This window comes from Eriocheir sinensis, chromosome 28 (genome assembly GCF_024679095.1).
Source record: "Eriocheir sinensis breed Jianghai 21 chromosome 28, ASM2467909v1, whole genome shotgun sequence".
In the NCBI taxonomy this organism is placed as follows: domain Eukaryota; kingdom Metazoa; phylum Arthropoda; class Malacostraca; order Decapoda; family Varunidae; genus Eriocheir; species Eriocheir sinensis.
Genome location: NC_066536.1, coordinates 13,625,210 through 13,644,520, shown reverse-complemented (window position 1 = coordinate 13,644,520; position 19,311 = coordinate 13,625,210). Strand labels below are relative to the sequence as shown.

General features: G+C 43.4%; 1 long non-coding RNA gene across 2 annotated transcripts in view; it reads right to left on the bottom strand.

Moving 5' to 3' along the window:
• The window catches only part of LOC127004580 (uncharacterized), an 84,301-nt gene that overhangs the window by 5,867 nt on the left and 59,123 nt on the right, over positions 1 to 19,311 (bottom strand). For both annotated transcript variants that reach the window (XR_007757891.1, XR_007757890.1), the window contains exon 3: positions 4,852 to 4,897. This is a non-coding gene — a long non-coding RNA (uncharacterized LOC127004580). The remainder of the gene's footprint in view (positions 1 to 4,851; positions 4,898 to 19,311) is intronic.

The following is a 19,311-nucleotide window of genomic DNA, read 5'->3' as shown; positions in this document are numbered from 1 at the left end:
TCCTGTGGCGGCCGTCAGAGCACCTTGTCATTTTTTTTTTTTTTACAACAAAGGAGACAGCTCAAGGGCACAAAAAAATAAACAATAATAAAAAAAAGCCCGCTACTCGCTGCTCACAAAAATAATCTAAAGAGGTGGCCGAAAGAGAGATCAATTTCGGGAGGAAGAGAGGTCAATTTCAGGAGGAGAGAGGTCAATTTCGGGAGGAGAGAGGTCAATTTCGGGAGGAAGAGAGGTCAATTTCGGGAGGAAGAGAGGTCAATTTCGGGAGGAGAGAGGTCAATTTCGGGAGGAAGAGAGGTCAATTTCGGGAGGAGGGAGGTCAATTTCGGGAGGAGAGAGGTCAATTTCAGGAGGAGAGAGGTCAATTTCGGGAGGAAGAGAGGTCAATTTCGGGAGGAAGAGAGGTCAATTTCGGGAGGAAGAGAGGTCAATTTCGGGAGGAGAGAGGTCAATTTCGGGAGGAAGAGAGGTCAATTTCGGGAGGAGAGAGGTCAATTTCGGGAGGAAGAGAGGTCAATTTCGGGAGGAGAGAGGTCAATTTCGGGAGGAAGAGAGGTCAATTTCGGGAGGAGAGAGGTCAATTTCGGGAGGAACTTGGTTATTTCCTCAAGCCGAAGAATGAAAGCCACACAAATACTAACTAAATAAATAGACAAACAAATAAAAAACAAATAAAAACAAACACATATAGGAGCAGTGACTGGCGGGCTTTATTTTTTCATTATTATTTTCCTTTTTTGCCCTTGAGCTGTTTCCTTTACTATACAAAAAAAAAAAAAAAAAAAAAACATCTAGGAGGAGTGACTTGCGGGCTGTTTTTTTCATTATTATTTTCTTTTTTTGCCCTTGAACTGTTTCCTTTACTGTAGAAAATAAAACATAAATTAAAACAAACAAACAAGGTCACGGGGTACTTGTAAACACTATAATATTCCATCTTTCAAGCGTACTAAAGCGACTTATTAACACATTAGCTGCGTGCGTGGGTGATATTCCTGCCCTTGAGCCGTTTCCTTTACTGTAAAAAATAAAACATAAATCAAAACAAACAAACAAGGTCACGGGGTACTTGTAAACACTATAATATTCCATCTTTCAAGCGTACTAAAGCGACTTATCAACACATTAGCTGCGTGCGTGGGTGACATTCCGCGTGTGTTTGTGTATCGTCGGTTCCACTTCGTCACGCGTTGATCAGGAAGAAGAAGAATCAGAGCGTTGCAGCGATGAAGAGTAAGATATATCAATGGCAGTCTGTTTATTTATGTGTACAACTAATATATATCTCATCCGTTGCGTTAGATTGTTTCGCAGTGTTTTAAAGGCAATATAAATATGCCTCCATAAGGTATAGTGACGACCGAGTGCCAGCGTGACCATTAAGTTAAAATAGCGACCGTAAGGGGGAAGGAAAGGGGAGAGAGCGAGGGGAGTAAGAGAGGGTTTGCAGCTCAGTTTGTTTACTATCTCATAGCGAACACACTATTATTGTCTGTGAGCCCTTAGCAAACCTCCCTCCCCTCTATTCAAACACACAAATAAACAGATCTTAGAAACAAGCGTAAACACAGAAGTAATCAAGCTCATCACATTCTGCCATGCTAGTGAAATGCAGTGATCATGAGCAAAGATAAGTTACAGAACCTCTTAGGTCCATATTATTAAACTTTCCAAGCCTTAATCCATCCACTTTAAAAGGCTTCCGCAGAAGTTGTCAGAGTTTCCATTGGTGGTTTCCCGAGCTTGGCGGTAGCTTTGGAAGGCTTCCGCGCCGTGGAGGGGAAAGCACTTTTGACAATCCGACGTAGCTCCTCTCTGGCCTTGAAAAACGTTCGTAACAAGAGCCACAAACTTTTAATAATACGAGTGATAAACCTCACCCCATCCCATTCCACACTTCCCACGGGCTCTCTCAGCTTCGGTCAAGGCACGCAAGAACCCCCGAGCGCCTCACTTCACCGAGCGATGCTAATCAAGGCCAACCACCAGTGCCCCAAGCGGTGCTTCTCGCGCTCAATGACCTGGCGCGGCGGTCATGCAGAGCCGGGGGGGAGGCGCGTGCTTGCATGGTGGGGGCCTGTGTGTGGGGTGCCTCGCCGCGCGGAAAACAAACGCAAACCACAAGCTGCCTACATGCGGAAGTGAAACTCTACACACGTCATAATTCGAGGCCGAGCGCCCCTGTGTGTTATCAGGTCAGGAGGGAATGCGTTGAGGTAGGGACGTAGAATAGGAGAGTTTGACCACCTCCAGCACCAAAAGGGCAGAGTGAAATTTAAATTGATGATGATAGAAGTACTTTTGGGGGCTCTATGTATCGTCAGGCTCTTAAAGAAGTACCAAGAGCATAAAATAAGCACTATTGTATCAGCATCAATATGAATTCCGCGTGGCTCTTTAGGTTACAACACGGACGTGGAATAGTAGAGTTTGACCACCTCCAACACCAAAAGAGCAGCGGGATATTTAAATTGGTGCTGATGGAAGTGCTTTTGCGTGCTCTAGGTATCGTCAGTCTCTCGAAGAAGTACCTAAATCACAAAATAAAACACTACCATATCAGCGTCAATTTGAATTTCGCGTGGGTCTTTAGGTATCAACAATGCGCCTGTGATAAAGTGCGTCAAACTATTCTATTCTATTGGGCATATTCTTCTAAGGAGCAGTAAGTAGCGGGCTTTTTTTTCATTATTGTTTTCTTTTTTTTCACGCCCTTGAACTGTCTCCTTTTCTGCATTAAAAAAAAATCTTCGTCCAAGTCGCCTACACATATTTGACAAGGCTTTCGTGGGACTTTTAAGCATTTCCAAGGGTAGTTTCATGATCCCTCTGGTAGTTTGACCCTTCTGCACCATGCATGAACCTAAAAAAACAGTCATTAGAACACGATTGATCTCCTTTTCGGCCTTTGGGAATAGTTGGAGCGAGGGTTGGAAGCGTCTGACATTGCCGACCTGTGGCTCTGCGTTCAGGTGCTGCCCAGGACGGATCAGGGCTCGCATTCTCAACGGCTTCGGGCTCTTGATGCGATAATTTTGAAGGCCATATAGGGTTCTCGAGAGTGTTTTAGCTGTTATTTCTCCCTGCTCGCATTCTCAACCGCTTCGAGCCCTTGATACGATAATTTTGAAGGCCATATAGGGTTCTCAAGAATGTTTTAGCTGTTATTTCTCCCTGCTCGCATTCTCAACCGCTTCGAGCCCTTGATACGATAATTTTAAAGGCCATATAGGGTTCTCAAGAGTGTTTTGGCTGATTATCCCTCCCTGCTCATGGTCGCTGGACTTCACTAGCATGGCAAAATGTGAGAAGCTTGATTACTTTACGTTTGTCTTCAAGATCTGTGTGTGGATGTATGTATGGGGAGAGGTTTGCCTAGGCCTAATGTATGTATGTATACATGTATATATTGTCACCCTCATAAAATAATCGCCTAAGTCATTTTTCAGTGATTTTCAGGTTTGTTTACATCAATTTTTCATCATGTGACGCCCATTTTTGTTTAGTTGCCTTCGCCAGTCAGGGTTTGAGTGTTCTAGAATTGACCTTTTCATTTCTGCCTAAATCTTAAGTCAAATAAGATAATGACAGTTCTTTTCTGATTTCCTGTAAAGTAGAAAATAATGACTTAGGCGGTCTGTTTACAAAGGTGACGATATGTAGAAATCTTGCAAAAACACGACCAGAGATATGAAACCACCCGGCCATGGCAACCCCTGCAACTTCTACGAGAGCCTCTTTAAGTAGATAGGCAGCACTAAGGCGTCGAAACGTTTGAGAATGGGTCCAGCAGGCGTAGGGTCGGTCAGTTGGGCCCCGCGAGGAACCCTTGGTGACGGGGAATGTCTGGGGCTGCGTTTCCTGACTCTTTATGGAGTTTGCGAGGAAAAAAACTGAGCGGAGTGAAAGTCAACCTAGTTCGCCATCGAGGAAGCGCTTGGTACACACGTAACTTTCGAGCGGAGAGTAGCAAGGCGCCTCTCCGTCCGAAATTGACCTCCCTTCTGACTGCTACTCCTTCTGTTTACTTCTACGGGAACAGGGATTAGCGGGTTTTATTATGTTTTCTCTTTGTTGATTGCCCTTGAGCTGTTTCCATTACCGTAAAAAAATTATCTATGGTTGTTGTGGATCTCCTTACTTGCTCGGACACTCTATGGCTTTCAGTGCCTTCCGTGGCTTGTGTTTGATGTGAAATGAAGTTATCCTGAAGTTATCCCTACAATCAGCGTCCTCTGCAGAAAAAAAGAAGTCCACGGCAAATCTAATGATATCCTAAACTATACTCTGCGTGTGTGTGTGTGTGTGTGTGTGTAATAATGAGAAAAAAAGATAATGGTAATGGAAGTTAAAATCCGTAGACTTTCCAGGTGTTAACAGGAGCACAGGTGAACTGAACTTCCTGAGATAGATAGATAGATAGGCAGATAGACAGATAGATAGATATAGAGAGATAGACAGACAGTGAGTGAGAGAGAGATATTGATATACAGGCATAAGACCAATACAAGCTAACACACACACACACACACACACACACACACACACACACACACACACACAAGAAAAAAAAACAGCCAAACAAACCGACAGACGAACGTGAATACACCGAGACATACGCACGTGCGGAGACGAGACCGACCGACAGACTGACAAAAAAAAAATGAAGTTACAAGCAAAGCGTGACAACACAAACGACACACAAAAAAACGCAAACACACACACACACACACACACACACACACACACACACACACACACACACACACACACACACACACACACACACACACACACACACAGACAAAACGCAAACACACACACACACAAAAAAAAAAAAAAACTTACTTGAGCGAGGCGGCGTGACGAAGAAAATTCTACATTATGAAACAATCTGAAAACAATAGAAAAATAATGTTATCTTTTTTTCAGGCAATGGGTAGTGCTATACATACATACATACATACATACATGCATACATATAGACACACAGGCACTCATACATACACTCCTACATACATAGACAGACAGACAAACAGACAGATAGATGGCCTTTATTTATTTTTTTTTCTCTTTTTGCTATCTGCCTTAGGGACGAGTCTAGAACGTGAGGGATGGTACTGAGGGGCGGGGCGGGGCGGGGCGGGGCGGGTCGGAGGGGCATGGAGGCGGGGCAAAAAGTTAGTAAGTGGAGGGGCGAGGTGGGAGCGGTGGGGCAGGGCAGCGGGTTGGAAGTTACGAGCCTATAACTGCAACTCTCCCTTTTCTCTACATACCATACTACTACTACTACTACTACTACTACTACCACCTCATTTAGACGTTTTTAAAGCACCATACGAGAGGGAAATGAGAGTGGGACAGAGAGGACGAGGTGCGGCAAAGGCAACTTATGTCCCTATACTTTCTTTTTTACGGTAAAGGAGACAATCAAACGAAGGGATAATAAAGATAACGAAAATACCACCACATAAAACAAAACAAAAACTACTTCAGGTAAAGAGAATATCGGATCATACAAAACCAAATGATCGAACTCAATTTCACTCGTGTCTCGACGCTTCATATATAGAAAAATTCAACACTGAGAAATACGTATATACCAAGACAATATATATATACTCGCATACACGGGCACATACACACATCACCCAGCCACTGATGCGAAAAGGAAAGCGACAGTGAAGCAGGGCGGGGTGCGGTAAGGGCTTCGTGTGTACCGGTATCCCCCTCCGGCGACCCCGCGCGAGGACCTGAAATAGTGGACGGCGCGCGGCATCAATAACCCGGCGGCGGACCAACCACTCCTTCCTCGCCGCCCGGAAAAGAGAGACGGCTGTATTCTCCTCCACCAGATCCCGGGGGTTGATAAAGGGCCCCGGACCGTACCATTAGCCCGGCGAAGGTGGTACGGCAAGCAAGGGGCAGAAAGGGAAAGCAGGGAGGGAGGGGCGGGACCTGGACAAGTGAAAACGCCGGAGCGGAAGAATGTGAAGCGAAATGTCAGGTGTGGCCGCCGGCAGATACCCAGCGCCGCCGCCACCGCCTCCTTCGCCGCCGCCTCCTCCTGCTACTGCTCCCCCCTCATCCCTCCTCCTCCCTCTTCTCCCTCTCTCATCCCATTCTGTTCCTTTTTGAGTTGGTTTAGTGGAGATGAGTTACCGGTGGAGATGAGTTAGTGGAGGTTGAGGTATGTACAGGTGTAATGAGAACTCCTCTTATACGCCTGATGTTTGTGAGTTTGTTTGTTTGATTGTTTGATTGGTTGTTTTTTGAGGTCTTGTTCGTATATTATTTAGGTTCGTATATAGGCATGGAGGTATTAAGGGAGGTATTTAGGTGTCTCTTGTTGTGTTTTGTTTTGATGATGATGATGATGATGATGATGATGTTTGTGAGTGTACAGATCCATTCGGTTATTCCTTTTCTTCGCATGGTTATTGTTATCATTATTATCATTATTATTATTATTATTATTATTATTATTATTATTATTATCATTATTATCGCGCCTTATTATTTTCTCTTTTACTTTTTTTTTCGTGTGTATCTTGTCGTCCGGTGTTTTTTCTTTCTCTTTCATACTATCCATCCTCTTTCAGTAGTTTCATTCCTTCATTAGCCTTTCCTGAAATTGTAATGCGTGCCTTGCCTTGCCTCAGCCTCCCTAAACTACATGTATACGGAGGGATTAAGAAAACAGAAAAAATAATAATCGATGCAGTAAGCCATTAACCCTGCCCTCTCCCCCTCAAAAAATAATAATAAACGCTGTAGATGATAATAGATGCAGAAAATAATAATAATGGATGCGGTAAATAATGATAGATGCTGTAAATAATGACAGACGCAGTAAACCAGTAATCCTGCCCCCGCCCCCCCCCCACACACACACATACATCATAAAAAGAAGGTCTCAAATGCACATCTACGCAGTAAAAGTATCTGCGTGTTCTAAGATAATCGTAAATAAAACTGACTAATTAAAATGCATGATGAAACTCGCTATCGACAAGGAAAAAAACGGATATGCAGGGAAAATGCTACAACAAGGGATAACCAGCAACAACAAGCAAAACAAAAACTAATAAGAACAAAATTAAAACAAACCAAAACAAAACCAAAACCATAACAAAATAAAAACTAACTGAAACCAAAATAAAAAACAAAGCAAAAACAAAAACAAAACAATAAATAAAATAAAGAATAAAATAGCAAAACAAAAACCAAAGAATAAAAAGCAAAGAAAAACAAAAATCAAAACAAAATAAAAAGCAAAGAAAAACAAAAATCAAAACAAAATATCAAGCAAATAAAAACAAAAATCAAAACAAAATAACAAGCAAACAAAAACAAAAATCAAAACAAAGTAAAAAGCAAACAAAAACAAAAATCAAAACAAAATAAAAAACAATACCAAAATCAAAACAAGCAAAAAAAAGCAAAATAAACAAACACTAATAAAAACAAAATTAAAACCAAAACAAGACAATTCAACAGCAAAACAAAATAACAACAACGTGACAAAAACGATAATAATACAAACGCAACTAATGATAAAGAAAAGAAGAAAAAAAAGGAAAGAAAAAGTTGGCTACCTCGAAATCAAATCCTAAGAAAATATTTTGCAAACACTTTCTTTATCTGACGTTGCTCTTTTTTCTAAGCGCTCTTTTTCTACTCGGTTTCAAATTCTGTGCTGTTTTCCTCATCACCAAACCGCTCAGTAGTTGCATTGCCACATAAAAAAAAAGCCGAATTACCTGCTACAGAGGAAACGGAGGAAATACCGCGCGGTTACCAACACTGCAGCCGCTTATCATAACAAAACCAGTCATCGTGTGTGTGTCTTTCTTTTTCCGCGTCACGTGATATTTCTGAACGATGCGCCTTTCGAAATCTGCACTTTAACAATAAGAAAGTTGGCACGATGCAGTTTGGGGCGGTGTTCCATCATAAAAAAAAAGTTACTATATATTACGTTGAGGCTTTTCCTATATCCAAATCAACTGGACAAAATCGAGGAAATAAGAAATGATATGAAAATGGAGGTGAAATAGATTGAAGAGAAGCCTGAAGGGGGGATGTGACTGAGAGGCTGAAAAGGGGAGGAAGGAAAGAAAGAAGCAGGGAAAGTGAGCCAACAGGTGAGATCATGGAGGTAATAAGGAGGTGAGAGAATAAGGAGAAAGAAAACAGATGCCAGCGAAGGAGGGACTAAAGGAATGCTGTGACTTATGAGAAAGGGAGAGAAAAAAAAGGACGTGAGGGAAGGGAAGGAAATGGAGGGAAAATAAAGTGACGGAGACAGAGGAGGAGGCGGGGGAGGAAAAGCGAGCGGAAATGGAGGAGAAGGAGATGGAGGAGGAAAAAAGTGACGTGACGGATGAGACGCAAGGAAAAAAAAAGACATGAGGGAGAAAGGAGATGGATGGATGGAGGGAAAATAAAGCGACGGATGTGGAGGTAATGGAGGAGGAGATGGTGTAGGGAAGGAGATTTATAACGAAGGAGGAGGAGAAGGAGGAGGAGGAGGAGGAGGAGGAGGAGGAAGAGGAAGAAGAAGAGGAGGAGGAGGAAGAAAGGATTGTATAGGGATGGAGAGTTGTAATGGAGGAAGCGGAGGAGGAGGAGGAGAAGGAGGAGGAGGAAGAAGAGGAAAAGGAGGAGGAGGAAGAAGAAAGGACTGTATAGGGATGGAAAGTTGTAATGAAGGAGGAAGCGGAGGAGGAGGAAAAGGAGGAGGAGGAGGAGGAGGAGGAGGAAGAGGAGGAGGAAGAAGAGGAAGAGGAGGAGGAAGAAGAGGACTAGGGCGGTGTAAAGAAGGAGAACTGTAACGAAAAAGAAGAAGGCGAAGGAGGCGATTTAGGGAAGAAGGCTTATTAAGAAGGAAAAGGAGGAGGAGGAGGCGTTGCATAGGGAAGGGGTGTGTGTAGGTACCACTCAGCCTCTTGCAGTTTTCCTATGTTCTTATGTTCTTATGTTCTTATGTGCCGTGAGCAGGGGCGGTGCTCTATTACCCCGGACTGGTTTTTGTTTCCAGAAGTGCCGCGCCGAGCCCATCGCCGCACCACCGTCCGTGACCGCGCGCTCGAGGCTCGCGTGACGCCGTGCATGACTCGCCTCCCGCCGCCGCCTCAGCCTCGGGCCCCAAACCATTCCTTTTCCGACACGCCACGCCTCACCTCACCATGCCCTGCCACGCCACGCTCGCCATGTCCCGCACGCCATACACCTTCCCCGGGGCGATGGCTTCAAGGCGGGGCGGTAAGGAAAGTCATTGAGAAAGAGCGTGAGGCGAGGGCGGGGCGGGACTGTGACAGGGTGGAGAGTACAGGGCAACGGGGCAATAACGGGGCTGTATGGGGTGTTATAGTGACGGGGATGGGTGTGGAGCAGGACTAGGAAGCTAAGGAAGTGATGAGGCAGCGGGGCGAGGGTGCTGAACAGTGATACGCTTTTGGGGCGGTGACGGGGCAGAGGTGACATGGCGATGGGGCTATAATGGGGCTGTATGGGGCGGTATATAGTGACGGGGATGGATGTAGGGCAGGACTAGGAGGATAAGGAAGTGACGGGGCAGCGGGGCGAGGGTGCTGAACAGTGGTATGGTTTTGGGGCGGTGAAGGGGTGGAGGGTACGGGCAACGGGGCAATAACGGGGCTGAATGGGGTGGTATAGAGACGGGGATGGATGTGGGGCAAGACTAGGACGCTAAGGAAGTGAGGAGGCTGCTGGGTGGGGCAATGTTACCAGATTATCATACTTACCACATTGTATTTTTCTGTTTCTGACCCGTAACTTTCGCAAAATAACATAGATTACTAACGATCCTAACAATAACTTTAATTGAATGCCGTTACTGGTGTGGGTACGAAAGTTTTAGATCTGAAACTGATGAATGCAATGTTCTGAGTACGATAATTTGGCGACGTTGGGCGAGGGTGCTGATCTGATAAAGACAAAGACTTCAGAAGACTAATAAAACACAAGTGTAAAATCAGTGAAAAAAAAAATGTCAAGTGAAAACTGAGGAAGAAAATTAGAGTTGAAGCACGAGAACATTGACATTGAATGAACAGAAAGTCCGGGAGCCGTTGCAAAGGCATATCCCGGGACCACACCTGATCTGAGGGACAGTAGTGGCACGCTTTCGAGACTGAGAGCTGTATTTTAAGACACCATCGCTTCTCACATCAACTATTTCTAAAGGTCAAAGAGGGGATCAATCGGGTTTTCATGAGTGTTTTTTAAGGTTCATGGCACAGAAGAAGGGTCAAACTACCACCACGGTCATAAAACTACCCCTGGAAAGGCCTACAGCTCCTACGAAAGCCATGTCAAATATGTGAACTTGGGCGACGAAATGTTTTAAAATACGACCCTGAGGTCCTTATACTTTAACATATCGGGCTCCCATTACTATTTCTCAAGGCTACAAGAGAAGAGTGACCGGGTTTTCATGGGTGATTTTCCCGTGCAAGGTGTAGAGGTCGGGTAAAACTATCACTAGCATCGCAAAACAGTCCATGAAAACCCCGACAACTTCTTCGAGAGTCTTTATTTTTTTGCTCTTCTTTTCTAGCTTATTTTTTTGTTTTCTTTTTTTCCGGTTGCATGATTTTTGGAAGGAGAGTAGAGAGTGGAAAAAGAAAACCAGCCATAGATAGATAGATAGATAGATAGATAGATAGATAGATAGGTAGATAGATAAATGGATAGACTGATGGATGAACAAGCAAACTGAGGTGCCGATAGCATTTGACAATACGGGCCTGAGTTTCTAGGGCGGAGGTTGGTCGGCGGGGCTACAGGGGCGGCGGCGTGCGGTGTGGCGGTAGTTTGTCCCTCACGGCGGAGGCCAAACAAGTCGCCGAGAGAAAGACACGCGATACAGGTTTGAGAAAGTTGCTGTTGGTTAAGGAGGGTCGGCGCGACGCTCCCGATGCTGGCGTTCACACTCACAGGCGTCGATCGCGCTTAGTGGGATCCGAACCGACCTATGCGATGCGCTGCCCGAAGACGAAGACTGAAAGAACATGAATACCCAAGACAATGTTGACGGAAAGGATGACGATGATGAGAAAGGGAGAGAAGGAAAGCTACATAAAGGGCGTGTCGATAGTGGAGATTGTGTTGTTATTGTAGTAGTAGTAGTAGTAGTAGTAGTATAGTAGTAGTAGTAGAAGTTGTTAGTAGTAGTAGTAGTAGTAGTAGTAGGTGTTGTTGTTGTTGTTGTTGTTGTTGTTTGTCGTCTTCTTCCTCTTCTTGCTCTCGTTCTTCTTGTTCCTGTTCTTGTTTTTGTTGTTGTTGTTGTTGGTGGTGGTGGTGGTATTCTTGTTCTTCTCTTCTCCTTCTCCTTCTCCTTCTACTACTACTACTACTACTACTACTGCTTCTACTACCACCACCTCTACTACTACTAACACTACACCCCAATTTTAACCCGCATCCAGATCTATAACCCACATCCTACCACACCTCCCTCTCCCCTTCACCCCTTTCAACATCTACCCTTTTCTCCACCCTTCCCATACAACCACTTTCTACCCTTTCCCGGCACTTTCTCCTCCCCTTCCCTTTACCCTTATCGTGGACAGAACCCATAACCCTGAACCCTTAACCTTCGTAAACCTAATCATTCCTATTCCATAAATCACCCATTCCCTTTTTTAATTTCTAACGCAACGCATGTACAGCCTTTTCCTTCTTTCTTTTGCCCCCCATATCCTTTTCCTTGCCCATGTCACCCTCACTATACCCTATGTCCTGTTACCTTCCTTCCCCTTAGTCCTTCTCCTTACCTGTATACCTATGTTCCTATACGCCTGTTACCCATAGCACGTTGATATTACCTCAGTTTCCCCCCACCCCCTTTTTTTTAATCAAGGGTATAGTTAGAAGAGGAAATGGGTTAGTGGTGAAGGTATGTGCAGGCCTTTCCTCTCCCTCTCTCTCCCTCTTCCTCCTCCTCCCTTCTCATAATTCTTCCCATAGCTTGCCCTTCCCTTTTTCGTTTCTCTCTTCCTTTCTCATTCTATTCCTCTCTTTCTTTATTTCTCTGTATCTTTTTTTACTTGTGTTCTTTTTTCTTTCCCTCGTTTATCTTTTTTTTCGTTCACTATCTTTCTTTCGTTTCAGTGACATTTTTTTTCATTCTCACTTCCTCCTCCTCCTCCTCCTCCTCCTCCTCCTCCTCCCTTTTTTCTTCCTTTTTTATTGTCTTTCTGGGTCAGTTTCTTCATTTCTATTTTTTTATAATTTCTATCTATTTGGTTATCCGTCTATCTAACTGTATATCTATCTATCTATCTATCTATCTATCGCTGGTTTTCTCTTTCTCCTTCTCTCTCCTCCCCTTCCAAAAATTATACAACCGGAAAGAAGAAGAAAACAAAGAATAAGCAAGAAAAAATAAATGTAATAAAAATAAAGAAAGAATGTAGAGAAGGAAATACATGAATCAGTAGAAAAAAATAAGGAAAATCAAATAGAAAGTAACAGAAAAAAGAAAGAAAAAATGAATGAATGGATTAAAGAAAGATAAAAAAGAAAGAGAAACAGACAGCGTAGAGAGAATGGGGAAGGAGAGAGGAGGAAATGGAAAGGGAAGAAAGGGAGAGAGAGGAATGAATGGAAGGGGAAATGGAGAATCAGAGAGAGAAAGAAAGATGGAAGGAAAAGGGAAAGAAAGGAAGAGAGGAAGAGCACACAAGGGCACGGCCGGAAAAGGAAGGAAAAAGAAGTAGGAAAGAAAAGAAAAAAAGAAGTGGGGAAGGGAAGGAGAGAAAAGGGAATGGAGAGAAAGAGAAGGAGAGGAAGGAATAAGAGTGGAAAGGAGGGAGGGAAGGAGGTAGGAAGTGAAGAGGGAGAGAGAGAGAGAGGAGGAAAGAAGGAGGGAGTGGAGAGGGAGGAAGAAGGGAAGGATCGAAGGAGAGGAGAGGAGAGGGAGGAAGACAGAAGGCAGGAGAGGATGGAAGAAGGAAGGGTGTAGAGAGGAAGGGAAAAATGAAAGGAGGGAAGAAGGAAGAGTGAAGGAGAAAAAAGGGAAGAAGAGAAGAAGGAAGAAAGTGAAGAGGGAGAAAAAAAACGGAAGGAGGAAAAAAGAAAGTGAAATGGGAGGAAGAAAAAGAGGGAAAAAGAGAGTGAAGAGGGAGGAAGAGAGGTAAGAAAGGAAGAAGAGAAGAAGGAAGAGAGTGATGAGGGAGAGAAAAACACGGAAGGAGGAAAAAAGAAAGTGAAATGGGAGGAAGAAAAAGAGGAGGGAAAAAGAGAGTGAAGAGGGAGGAAGAAAGGGAAGAAAGGAAGAAGAGAAGAAGGAAGAAAGTGATGAGGGAGAGAAAAACACGGAAGGAGGAAAAAAGAAAGTGGAATAGGATGAAGAAAAAGAGAAGGGAAGAAGAAAAGGAGTGACAATGAAGGAAGAAAGGGAAGAGAGGAAGGAGAGAAGGAGGGAAAAAGGGGAAGAGAGGAAGAAGGGAAGGAGGAAGGGGGCTAGACAGGATTCCTCAGCCCCTCCAATCCTTAAAAAAAGTATAAAAAAGCTAAAAAGAAAGAAAAAAGAAAAGTATTGCCTGAAACTGCATTTTTAAGAGAACGTGACTCAAGAAAAAAGTTTCTATACATTATTTTCTTGTTTGTTCATAAATTCAATCGTCTTTTTTTTTTTTTTTTGCTATTTAGTCTTTAGTATTTGTTTGTATTTATTAGTTTTGTTTATGTATTTAGTTTCTTATTTATTTACTACTTTTTTTAATGGAATAGAATTAAAAATGTTACTTACTTCTTTTTCTTTTTTTAGTTTTTTTTTTTTATCCTGTCTTTCCTCATTCTTACTTGGCTTTCTTTGCTAGTCTCTCTCTCACTCACTCACTCAATCACTCACTCACACACACACACACACACACACACACACACACACACACACACACACACACACACGCACACGGAATATAACCACCAACCAACCACCATCTTCAACACCACTGCCCCAATACCACCTCCTCCACCACCACCACCACCACCGCCACCACCACCACGACAAAAACCTGATTCAGCGCTGTAGTCGGCCAGTGAAAACGCGGAGAAATTAGCTCAAGAAGGCGGATGTGGAGGGCGAGATGGTGGTGGTGGAGGTGATGGTGGTTGTGGTTACGGTTGTTGTTGTTGTTAGTGGTGGAGGTGTGGCTGTTGGTGGTGGTAGAAAGAGTGGTGGTGGTGGTTGTGGTGATGGTTGTTGTTGCCGTTAGTGTTGGTGGTGTGGCTGTGTGGTGGTGGTAGAAATAGCGGTGGTGGTGGTTGTGGTGATGGTTGTTGTTGTTGGTGGTGGTGCTGGTGTGGCTGTTGTTGGTGGCAGAAATACTGTTGTGGTGGAAACTTTTTTTCTTTTCTTTTCTTTAAATTCTTTCGCCTTCTTAACAACAACAACAACAACAACAACAACAACAACAACAACAACAACAACAACAACAACAACAACAACAACAACAACAACAACAACAACAACAACAACAACAACAACAACAACCAAAAACAACAATAATAATAGCTAATGAAAGAAATAAGCGAAGACTTCTCTATATAAGATTTTGAACGCAGCAGAAAGAAATAACAAAAATAACAAGATCACAATAATTAACCTTCAGAAACTAAACCTCCTATGATGTAAAAAAAAACAAAAAAAACATAACATGAGACTATTTATTATCATTCACATAAACTAAACTGGTCTAAACTCCTATAATTTAGAAACCCCAAAACATGAAATTATTATCAGCAAAAATAAAATAAAATAAAATAAAATAAACTCCTGTAATGCAAAAACCCAAAATACACGAAAAATATTAGCCACAAAAAATAAACTGAACTAAACTCCTATAATTTAGAAACCCCAAAACATGAAATTATTATCAGCATAAATATTAAAGAGGAAAATAAAATAAACCCTTGTAATGTAGAAACCCCCAAAATATGAAGCTATTTATTATATCAACCAGAAATAGAAAATACAATAAACTCCTAGAATGTAGCAACGGAGAAGCATGAAACTCTTACTGATGAGCCAGACCAAAAAAAGAAGTGAAGCAGCGGCGGAACTCAAACAAATAATAAATAACATGAAGCTGAAGGGCGTAAGAAAATTCAGCGTGATGAAAATTAACGAATCGCAAACTTCCGGCGCTCGTGATAAAAAAAAGTAAAAAGAGAAAGAGAAAAATAGTTAAGAGGAAACTCGGTACAGAAAAGTTCAACTGGAAGAGTAAAAGAAAAGAGTCAGAAGGAAAAGAAAAGAAAATAGAAAGGAAGCGAAAATAACATGAAAAAGGAAAAAAAAAAGGAAATACAAGTGAAAGGAAGCGAAAAGTTTAAATGGAGGAAGAAGGGAAAGTAATAAAAAGAAAAAGAAAGCAAAGAAAAGTGAGAATGAAAACGAATACTGAAGAATAAGGGAACAAAAAAAAACGAAAATAAATACCTGAATCATCCTTACTTTACATATGGCATTGTCCTTTCTTTCAACGGGTACTATAGTGGATGATTAACTATAGCAGACGAGAGAATAACTAAACAGGAAGAGTCTACAGGAAGGGCTGAAAATGAAGAAGGAAAAGAAAGAAAGGAAAAGAGAATGGAAGCGAAAAGTTTAACTGAGGGAATATGAGAAATGAAGAAGACGAAGAAGAAAAGAAAAAAGGAAGATGGAAGGGAGGAATAAGTTTAAGTGAAGGAATAAGTCAAATATATGAGAAGAAAAAAAAAAGAAAGGAAAAGGTACAGGAGGAGGGTGCTAGCAGAAGAGGAATGAAGGGAACAATGCAGGAATCACTATCATGGAACAGATAAAATCAAAACTATAAAGGGATAAGAGAACAGACAGAATTAGAAAACATGATATATGCAATTAATATTAATCCTGAGAGCAGCACCGCCATCACATCTGTCTATAAGGATGAACTCTTCGCTCAGATTTTATGTAAGAACTCAACTCTGGACGATTCTGGGCATATTCCTCCTACCCATCCCCCCTCTGATTCCACTATGCCTGCTATTAAGAAATGGCAACATATACGTAGGAGACAGGACAACAGATGGACGGAATGCGTGAAACAGACAGACTGGCGTAACATCTGATGACAAAAAGACCCGAGAGAGGTAAGAGACAAGGGAGACAAAAGTAGGTGATATGATAAACGCAATTAGTATTAAGAAAAGGCGGGAAAATGACCAAGGCACATTCACGTAGGAGATACAGGACAACAGATGGACAAAATGAGTGATACAGACAGACTGGGGCAACAACTGATTACAAAAAAAACGAGAGAGAGAGAGAGTGTGTGACAATATTCAGAAGCACCATATGAAACGTTTGCAGACATCGCGACTGGAAACGGAAGAGGCCCAAGACGGAAGCGATGGGAAACGTTTTGAAGAGGCAGAATAATAATGACAATAATAATAGTAAAAATAATAACAATGAAAATAACGATCAGCTGGTCTAGGTGGATTAGGAGGAGGGAGTGGTGGATATGATGGAGGGAAGTGGAGGAGAGAGGGAGCAAGGGAGGGGCAACTTTCACTGACTGGAGGAAAGGGGGGGGGGGGGTGAGAGAGAGAGAGAGAGAGAGAGAGAGAGAGAGAGAGAGAGAGAGAGAGAGAGAGAGAGAGAGAGAATGAGAACATAAAACATTGGAACGTAAGGAGACCGCAAGAGGCCTTTAGGCTTATGCAAGGCAGCTCCTGTAAACCTAACCTAACCTACCCTCACTATCCATGAATTTATCTAATCTGTGTGTGTGTGTGTGTGTGTGTGTGTGTGTGTGTGTGTGTGTGTGTATGAATGTATGTATGTATGTATGTATGTATGTATGTATGTAAATTTCGTAACACCACTTTTCACTCGTTCCCTCATCCACTCATTCTTTTCGCTTCATTTCCCATCAATAACCTTAATATATGTCTTTTATATCCATTAATAACACCATTTTATAAGAGTGTAGGTGACTTCCATTAACAGGACCCGATTTACACGAGTCTTCCATCCATACACTTACTCAACATTTTTCACTTTTCGCCTGACGACAGAGAAGTGACATTATGCGCCCGGGTCCTCAGGTTTTCACTCGGCGACACAAAGTTCACATCGTCCCAGTTTCAGGTGAGGAGGGACTAAGGGCAGCGAGGAGGACGTGGCTTTCAGTAATGTCAGACGCTTCACCCCTCACACCAACTATTCCCAAAGGCCGACAAGGAGTTCAATCGCTTTCTAATGACCGTTTCTACAGGTACACGGCTCTTAAGAATCATCAAACTACCACCATAAAACTATCCCCGGAAATGCCCCAAACTCCTACGAAAGCCTTTGGTAATATGTGAACTTGCGCGCCGAAATGGTTAAGGTATGACCGTATGTGCCCAGGCTTTCAGGTTTTCCCTCAGTGACACAAGAGTTCACATCGTCCCAGTTTCAGGCGAGGACGAGGCTTGGTGGGTAGAGGAGGGTAGAGGAGGGTCAGTCACCAATCTTCTCGTCCTGCATAACCGGCCAGCGTAGGGCGGGGCACACAAGCTCGGCACTGCTTTGGGTGGGGCAGTGTTCGGGGTGCGCTCAGTCGGGTCAGCAAACATTAGCGCCAATACTTTTATCCGACATGCTTCGTTTTCTTCTTTCCTTCCTTGCTTTCTTGATTTCTTGATTTCTTTCTTACTTTCTCTTTTTCAGTCTTTCAGTTCTTCTTTCCTTCGTTCTTTCTTTCGTTTATTATTTCTTTCTTTCTCCCCTTCCTTCCTTCCTTTCTTTCTTTTCCCCTTCCTTCCTTTCTTTCCTCCTTCCTTCCTTCCTTTCTTTCCTCCTTCCTTCCTTCCTTTCTTTCCTCCTTCCTTCCTTCCTTTCTTTCCTCCTTCCTTTCTTTCTTCCTTCCATTCTTCCTTTCTTTCCTTCTTCCTTCCTTTCTTTCCTCCTTCCTTCCTTTCTTTTTTCCTTCCTTTCATTCTTCCTTCCTTCCTTCCTTCCTTCCTCCCTTCCTTCCTTCCTTCCTTTCTTTCTTCCTTCCTTTCCTTCCGTCCTTCCTTCCTTCATTCCATCCTTTCTTCCTCCCTTCCTTCCTTCTTTCCTCCACACACATGTTACACAGCCTCGTCAACAAGGAAGTATAAGATGTTGCATGCAGCGAAGATGTGTTACAGTTCTGAACTCGATGTAAAAAAAAAAAAAGTTCGCGTGGTTATAAACATCCTAAGCGTTCAAGAAATCAGTCCCTTCAAGACACAGACGAGTTTATCTTGTGGCTATTCCGTCATCCAGTCATTCAGTCATTATTTTTTGCGGTTGTTATCACTAAGTCGTCATAATTGTTATTTATTTTTATTTTTATCTGAGCTTCCCCAAAAAGTGAGTCATCTTCAGATATTCACCCACCGCGTGTGTATTTGATGGTTATAATTTATGCCATTCCGTGTTTTTTTTTAAAGATATCTTGATACCGGACACACACACACACACACACACACACACACACACACACACACACACACACCGGGGTCTGAGAATGATGCGGAAAGTCAGTTCTCAGACAGTCTTCCTGCTGGTCACTCACTCCCCGTCCCCCGCCGTCCCCAGCCGTCCCCAGCAGTACCCTCCCGTCCCCAGCAGTCCCCTCCCGTCCCCAGCAGTCCCCACCCGTCCCCAGCAGTCCCCTCCCGTCCCCAGCCGTCCCCATCCGTCCCCTCGCCGTCCCTTCAGTCACGGCTCACTCAGTCTCGTCACGGCGTCGCTCTTTCCTCCTTTCTTCTCGTCCCTCCTTCCCTCCTTCCTCCTCCTCCTCTATCCTTCTCCCTCCTGTCCGTCCTCGCCCCCCTCAGGATCTCTCTTCATGGCCTCTTGCTCCTGCCTCGCCACAACCAGACCTCTCGTATCCACTTTCTTCCACTTATCTTCTTTTCCTTCCCTTTCCTTACCCCCGCGGCGTGCCCTTCAGTGTCCACCTCCGTCAGTAGCTATCTCTTACCTTTGCCCTTATGTGCCTTCTCCTCCCTTCCCTTTACTTCTTATTGCCTTTCTCTCCCTCCCTTCCCTTCCCCTTCCTTATCTTCCCTCTCCACCTCCCTCAGAAGCTATCTCTCACCCCTGCCCTTCCTGTCCCTCTTCCTCCCTTCCTTACGCCTCTTTTTTCCCTCTCCCACTTACTCTTTTCCCTCTTCCCCAGTTCCTCCCTTCCCCTTCCTTCCCTTCCCTTTCATCCTCCTTTCCCTATTATTGCCTCTCCCACTCCCTCTTTCTCTCTTCACAGCCCTTCCCTTCCTTTTCATCTT